Below are 8,830 nucleotides of genomic sequence, written 5' to 3' on the forward strand. Positions count from 1 at the left end.
AACATTGGTTGACTTTTTTTAGGTCCTTTTTTTTAAAAAAAAAAATTGATTTATTTCAATTTCATTCTTTAACATTTAATTTATTTGAAATTGGTCTTCCTATATTTTTTTTTTCTTTTCTATTGGGTTATTCTAATCTTATGTCATGATCACGAAGTCTATGGGTTAACTCGAGTTAACTAAGATTCTTTTTTTGTTATTGTTACGGGGTTAATCCTAGGTTTAGGGCCATGGTCATTGGTTTCAAAGATTGACTTTTTATGGAAACTTTTTTAAATTTAATTATTTCAATTTCATCCTTTAACATTTGATTTATTGGAAATTGGTCTTTGTAGTTTTATTTTCATTTCCTTTCTATTGGGTTATCCTGATTATTTTTTTTTAACAATTTCATCCTTTGTGAGTTTTTTTCCTTATCAAATTTGATCTCCATTCCTTTTCTTGCTATTTTTTTTCCTTTGACATGCTTTTTAAATTGATATGTTCTCACGTTTTCATCTTTCAATATTAAATTGGTTGGGAATTAAGTTTCTTGATTGAACATAATTCAAGAATTTCATGGTCACGGGTTTGTAGGTTAACCCAGATTGACTCTTATTTTTTTCCATTGCTTTCTTTAATTTTTTTTTTTCATTTTTATCTTGCAACATTGCGTTGTTCGATAATTTAGCTTCATGATATTATTCAATTTACTTCTAAACATGTTCACCCTGGTAATCATAACTAGGTTAGAGATTTTGCATCTTGATCTGTGTGGGTCCGGATAAAGTTTTTTTTTACCTTTTTAAATTATAATTTTCATGAGTTTTCATTCTTTAACATTTTATTTGCTGGAGATCGAGCCCCATCTTGTTTTGTGGAGTTATCATATTCTCATTGATAAAGGGAAATGATTTTTTCTAGTCATTGAATAAAGTTTTCTATAGTCAATGCACATGTGCCAACCAGTAATAGTCCTAGTTGGAATTAACTCATTTTTCTCATTTGTTATCATAGTAACTCCAGACTTCTTGGGTACCACTTACCCATTTGCTGTTAGAAATATGATAAATGATTCCATTATCTAGAAGCTTAATGACTTTATTTTTCACTACTTTTTTCATATTAGGATTAAGCCTTTATTGCACTTCTCTAGAGGGTTTAACATTTTCCTCCAAATAAATCATGTGTGTGCACATCAAATGGCTAGTTCCTTTTATGTCAGCTATAGTCCATCCTAATGCATTTTTATGCATTTTCAGAGTTTGTAATAACTTACCTTCTTGATGTGCATTAAGTTTGGAAGAGATTATTAATGAAAATGTTTCATTATCTCCCAAAAATGAGTATTTAAGATTGAATGGTAATGACTTTAAATCAGGTTTTGGTAGTTGAACACTTGAAGGTATGGACTCAATTGATCATAGTGATAATTCTTCAATTTATGGTCTCCAATTCTTTGACTTTGATTCTTCCTGAAAATAGACCATTTGCAAATCGTCAGGTTCATCAATCCCAATTTCACTAAAAGTGGTTTGAAATTGATCATGAACTAATTTTTCAATAAAGTCCACTTCCTAGAAATTATTCTCATCTTCAGGTTGCTTGTAAATGTTGAAAATATTCATCTCCAATGTCATGTTTCCAAATGATAATTTTCTCAGCCCATTCCTACAATTAATTAATGCATTAGAAGTTTCAAGAAATTGACGTCCTAAAATAACAGGAATTGAATTACATGCTTCAACAAGTTGTGCATCCAAGACAATAAAATTTACAGGGTAAATGAATTTATTAACTTGTACTACCACATCCTCAACTATTCCTCTAGGCACTTTTACAGATCTATCAACAAGTAAAAGAGTTACAAAAGTTGGTTTTAACTCACCTAGATTGAGACTTTGAAAAACTGAATATGGAAGTAAATTCACACTAGCTCCAAGATTAAGTAAAGCTCTTTCAATTTTATGTTTTCCAATACAGCAAGAAATTGTAGGATAACCAGGTCTTTATATTTCAAAGCATTATTGTTCTGAAGAATAGCACTTACTTATTCGGCTAAAAATGCTTTTTTTTTTTCACATTCAGTTTTCTCTTCATAATGCATAAATCTTTCAAAAATTTAGCATAAGAAGGTACCTATTTAATAACATCCAACAAAGGTATATTGATCTTTACCTGTTTGAAAGTTTCAAGGATTTCAGAATTGTGATTGACTTTCCTTTGTTTGGTCATGGCATGAGAAAATGGAAGTGCTGGCGGAGAATCAGTCTTTTCTTTACAATGTTCAGATTCAATCCCTTCCTTACCCTCAGAGATTGACTCATCATCTTTCTCAAAAGTTTAAGAGTGGGTTTTTCAATAACCTTACCACTACGAAGAGTGATGATTGATTTGACTTTATCCATGTGTTGGCTTTTGGAACTACTTGCATTTGCATTGTATTGCCCCTTTGGATTTTGCTATGGTTGAGATGAAAACTTACCTTTCTCTTGAAAACTGAGAGTAGATGTGAATTTTGCAAGAGCATCCTTAAAATTTGTCATGCTTTGAGCAAGTTGAGTGGTGATTATTTCTTGCTTTTCAATGAATGCATGAAATGTTTTCTCAAGATTTCTTCTAGAAGGTGAGCATAAGAAGGTGCATATCCATAAGAATTTTGGAAATTATGGTGTGCTTGAAACAGTGGTTGTGAAGTTTATACATTATTATTATCACTCTTCCAATTTAAATTTGGGTGGTTTCTTCAACCAGGGTTGTATGTTTGCGAGTATGGGTTATGATTGGGCCTTTGGAAACAGTTTAAAGCATGGGCTTGTTTATGGAGGCATTCCTTGAAAGAAGGCAAAGTTGGACAATCATTGGTTACATGCTCATTCGTTTCATAGATTTGACATATAATTTCTTGAATAGATTTTAATTAACCACTTTTTTTTTTTCAATTCTAGTGCTTCGACTTTTCTAGCTAAAGATGCAAATTTGGCTTGGAGGTCATAATCTTCCCTAAGGTTGTACATACCTCCACTAAATGTATGAGGTTGAGTTTTACCCGGTGCCTCATAAGTGCATGTAGTGTCCCAATTTTGAGCATTTTCAGCTAGCAAGTCTAGGTACTCCATTGCTTCATCAGGGTCTTTATTTTCAAAATTTTCATTGCACATCAATTCCACCATTTGCCTATCTTTAGGTGTTAACCCTTCATAAAATTATGAAACCAATCTCCATGTTTCAAAACCATGATGAGGGCAAGTATTAAGCAAGTCTTGATACCTATCCCAACATTGATAAAATGTTTCACCTGGTTTTTGAGTGAAAGTGGTGATTTGTCTTTTGAAAAAGGTGGTTCTGTGAGATGAAAAAAACTTCTTTCAAAATTATTGTTGCATTTCATCCCAAGCACGAATGGATCCTGACCTAAGATTTTATAACCATGTTTTAGCTTTATCTTTTAATGAAAAAGGAAAAAAGCTTTAATCTAATGGTATTCATGCTACAATTTAAGTCATTATAGGTGTTACAAACTTCTTCAAATTCTCTCAAATGCAAGTATGGATTTTCTAGATCTCAACCATGAAAAGAAGGTAAAAGTTGAATAATGTCTGGCTTAAAATTAAAATAAGATGCATCTAGAGGGAAAACTTTGCATGAGGGTGCACTTGTTTTTGTGGGATTCATGTGATCTCTAAGTATTCTAACACGGTTATTCTCATTATTCTCATTATGAAGTAACCGGTTATCTTCTTCGGTCATATTTTTTAAAAATGATGAGGATACACTACAAAGTCTACCATTTAATGTACGTGACCAAACACTCATGCACGTATAGAAAAAGAATAAAATGAAGAAGAAAAGAAAACAAAAGGAAACAAAACAAAAGAAACAAAGTTAGATACAAGAAAAGTGAAGAGAGAAAATAAAATAAATACTATAATTTATACAAGAATTTACCTCCCTGGCAACAACGCCAAAAACTTGACACGACCAGAAGATTAATGTCTTCTCCCAAGTGTAAGAGTGCCGAAGTAATAAATAAGTCGGCAAGACCGGGGTCGAACCACATGGAGGTTAATTGTATAAATTATAGACAACAATAATATAACAACAACAACAACAACAATAATAATACTAATAATAATAAAAAAAAGAAGAAAAAGTTGATGAGAACTTTGAGATGGAAGATTAATGTAATGATTAAACAATGATAAAAAAAATGTCAAGGTTAGAGGATCCATTAATGGTATTTCAAACAAGTATAATATAAACTCTTATTATTCAACTGGAAACCACACACAAAAGAGATTCCAATCGGATGATTTGTCATTAATAGCTCATTATAAATTGTTAACATGATCATATTAATTATCTTATTTAAGTAACAACAAATTTTTAAATATTGTCAGGAATTCATGATGCTAACTTATGTTAACAACAAATCAAGTTCCTTTCATAGCACAGGTGTAGGTTATACCATACGGTTGGGCTATGAGAGTGCCAAGTATTTGTTGTACCAGGTGTTATACAACACAAATCTAGATTATGCAGGTTATACTATACGGTTGGGCTATGAGAGTGCCAAACATTTATTGTACCAAGTGTTAACAACTAAATGCATGGCAAATGCCTTCTTTTATAGGCCAAAATTTAGAACTATTGATTTGATGACTAATTGTAAAGTGGGTGGCCAACTCTTGATTTAGTAAAAATCCTTATCTTCTTGTCTGAACAAAACATCATTACTAATATCAGAATTGGAACCACCTATACGCATGAAAGTTTTGGGAAATTGTCTTATCTTTCTAGGAAAAAAAATTAAGATCATTTGGACTTCTAGAACTCGAGATATGGGCTGAACATTGAACAATGTCTGACAGATTCAGACTTCTTCGTTGTTATTATAATATGGACTTGTAAATGACCTTTTTAAATCTTGGACTCCAAATGAAAGTTGTAGCCCTATGTCTCACCTTTCGATCCATATAAAGCAGACCTAAATCCGAGATCTACAGCTCTAGATATGGCCCAATTACCGAACAGTATTCCAGTTTGGACCGCACCAACATCTGTTTTCTAAGTTTGGCCCTCTCTTTGTCCTTTCAATTTCAGTACTTAAATTCATCAATCAATCCTTTCATTTATGTGATAGTCCTGCATTTAAAATGAACATTTACCATAAATTAAAGGTATCTTATATTATTAGGTATGTTATTATAAAACATGCTTTAGTTAAGGAGTTATTGATACTTCAAGTGCAAAATAATGATATAAAACCTTGATAAAAATGAACTTTTTAAGTACTAATCACTTGTATCTTAGCGTATGAGAACAACTATTCTTTTTAAGAAAGGAAAGAACATAATATGTAGCAGTCTCTATAACTCTAATAAATATCTAATTTTTAAAAGAGTATCAACTAGGAACATTTTAGAAACAATGTTTTGATGCAATAGAAATCCTATAATTATAACAGCTTTGTAATTTTCTTTGCAAATTTTTTTTTATGGACTCTATCTACTCTAGATTCAAAAATCAAATATTAGATTCAAGGTCTATTAAACTAACAAGTTATTGGTTCAATTGATAATTTAAATAATATGATTAAAAATACAAAAAAAAAAAATAAATAGATAAAAGATGATAAGGAAAAAAAGGTTTAAATAATCCATTTTAAGTCAACCTGGATTATTAAACAACATAATGATGAAGGGCAAAATTGAAAAAAAAAATAAAAATGACAACAAAAGAAAAACCCTATGTTAAACCTTATTAGCTTCCAAACTTTATGACCATGGATATAAGATTGGAATAATCTTATAGAAAAAAGTGGAGTGAAAAAGTTAAAATATTAATTCCTAATAAATTAAGAGTTGCAGGTCATGAATTTTATTGTTTCCTAAATGGCTATTCAAGTTATAACCAAATTGAAATTGCATTGAAAGATCAAGAGAAGACTACTTTCACATGTCTATTTGATACTTTTGCATATTGAAGAATGCCTTTTGGATTATATAATGCATCAACCACATTTCAAAGATGCATGCTTAGGATATTCAGTGATATGGTTGAATGTTTTCTTGAAATTTTTATGGATGATTTTTCTGTTTTTGGTGATTCATTTGATGATTGTTTAACTAACTTGGAAAAGGTTTTGAATAGATGTGAAGAGAAGAATCTTGTACTGAATTGGAAAAAATGTCACTTTACGGTAACAAACAACATTGTACTTTGTCACATTGTTTCATCAAAAGGAATTGAGGTTGACAATTCTAAAATTGAGTTAATTGCTAACTTGTCAACACTAAAATCTATTAAAGATATTAGATCATTCTTAGGACATGCTAGTTTTTATAGAAGGTTCATCAAAGATTTTTGTGTAATATCTAAACCATTATGTATCCTTCTAACAAGGGAAAATGTTTTTGAATGGATTGAACAATGTGAAAAAGCCTTTATTAAACTTAAAAGTTTGCTTACTTCTGCTACTGTCATTCAACCTCTTGATTGGTCATTACCTTTTGAAATAATATGTGACGCTAATGATTATACCATGGGTGATGTCTTGGGACAAAGAAAAGATAAGAAACCTTATGTGATTTACTATGCAAGTAGAACTTTAAATAGTGCTCAAATGAATTACACTACAACTGAAAAAGAATTACTTACAGTAGTATTTGCATGTGACAAGTTTAGATTTTATCTTGTTAGCTCACTTGTTGTCGTTTTTAGTGATCATGCATCATTGAAATATCTTCTATCTAAGAAAGATTCCAAGGCTAGATTGGTGTGGTGGATTTTGTTACTTCAAGAATTTGATATCACAAATAAAGACAAGAAAGGCACCGAAAATGTTGTCGCAGATCATTTGTCAAGATTGACAACCGATTCGAGATCTGACATCACACCAATCGATGACTACTTTCCTAATGAATCTTTATTTTCTGTCTCTACAATGCATTGGTTTGCTAATATTGTTAATTTTCTTGTTTCAGGACAATTGCCAGCTCATTGAAGTACCCAAGACAAAAGAAAGTTCTTGAACAAAGTGAAGAACTTTTAATGGGATGACCCTTATTTATTCAAATATTATCCTGATGAAATATTTCAAACATGCATTCCTGACAATGAGGTAAGTAGTGTCATTAAATTTTGTCATTCTGAGGCATGTGGGGGTCATTTCTCATCAAGAAAGACAACTGTAAAAATCTTACAAAATGGATTTTACTGGCCCACCATGTTCAAGGACTCACATACATTCTGTAAGACTTGTGAAAATTGTCAAAAGTTGGGATCTATTTCAAAACGTCACATGATGCCTTTAAATCCTATTCTTGTCATTGAAATCTTTGACTATTAGGGTATAGATTTCATGGGTCCATTTCCTCCATCATTTGGTTTCTTGCATATATTAGTTGCAGTAGATTATGTTTCAAAATGGATAGAGTCAATTCCAAGTCGAAACAATGATCACAAAACAGTGATAAAGTTTTTAAAAGAAAATATTTTTAAGTCGATTTGGAATCCATCGAGCTATGATAAGTGATGGCGAAACACATTTTTGCAACAAGCCATTTGAGTCTTTAATGAAGAAATATGAAATCACACATAAAGTTGCCACCCCTTATCACCCCTAAATGAGTGGACAGGTAGAACTTGCTAATAGAGAGATCAAACAGATGTTGAAGAAAATAGTGAACCCTAATAGAAAAAACTAGTCTTTAAGACTTAATGATGCACTTTGGGCTTATCGAACTGCTTATAAAACATCATTAGGTATGTCACCTTATAGACTAGTCTATGTAAAACCTTGTCACTTGCCTGTAGAACTTGAACATGAAGCTTATTGAGATATTAAAGCTTCAATTCAAACCTTGATGATGCTAGTTAGCTGTGAAAATTACAAGTAAATGAGCTTGAGGAAATAAGAAATGATGCATAGGAAAATTCAAGAATTCATAAAGCAAGTATCAAAGAGTTTCATGACAAGAAAATACTGAGAAAAACATTTAATGTTGGTCAAAAAGTCTTACTTTATAATTCTCGACTCCATTTATTTCCTGGAAACCTAAGATCAAGATGGAGCGGTCCTTTTATTGTGAAACATGTGTATCCATATGGAGCCTGTGATATCGAGAATCCAAAGAATGATAATGTTTTCAAGGTAAATGAATATCGTTTGAAAGTTTACTTTGATAATTTTTCAGTTGAACATGACTCTGTTGAATTAGGTGATTCTGTATATAAAGATTGATTTTTTTTTCCTCGCATTTTTTTTATGTTTCTTTTGTGTGACTTTTTTTTTGCTAGTCTCTCATACCCTGGTTAAATGGCGTATAACAGTACTCTGTGACTCTTAAGTTGGTTCTTTCAGTTTCCCATGATAACTTATATCGTTGTATATATTTGTGCAATTCTTTGCTCTTTCCCCTTTCTTTAAATCTCTCCTTTAATTCTCATTTGAAAATGGACACCACTCTTGAAAAATTGAAAAAATATTTTCCCGCTCTGCCTTAGAATGCGATTACAAAAATTTACCGTGCTAGATGTGCAAGATTGAGGTTGTTAATGAACCATGAAATTCCTAAAGATATTCGCTACCTAATTGAAGAAAAGGTCTGATTATTAGGTGAGTCCTCCAATTCTTTCATTTCATACATGCTTGGAATAGGTAAAAACACTTTTCAAAGAAAAATCGTGCAAAACGACTGAAAGTCTGTCACAGATGTGCCAGATGGATTTATAATGCAACATGTCATTTTTTAGGAATGGTATCTGTAAACCGTGAAGATAAAATACAATTCATTAAGGATGCCCTGAGTAAAGGGTCTTTAGATAATCTTCTATTGACTCTTGAGAC

The 8,830-nt window shown here is 31.3% G+C and overlaps 1 non-coding gene across 1 annotated transcript; it reads left to right on the forward strand.

The window, feature by feature from the left end:
• The first annotated feature begins 3,210 nt into the window (after positions 1-3,210).
• On the forward strand, positions 3,211-3,317 carry LOC118041727 (small nucleolar RNA R71). Its single transcript, XR_004686363.1, has one exon. It is a non-coding gene; the product is annotated as a small nucleolar RNA R71 (small nucleolar RNA).
• Positions 3,318-8,830: the final 5,513 nt, after the last annotated feature.

The sequence above is a fragment of the Populus alba genome, chromosome 14 (assembly GCF_005239225.2).
Source record: "Populus alba chromosome 14, ASM523922v2, whole genome shotgun sequence".
Lineage (NCBI taxonomy): Eukaryota > Viridiplantae > Streptophyta > Magnoliopsida > Malpighiales > Salicaceae > Populus > Populus alba.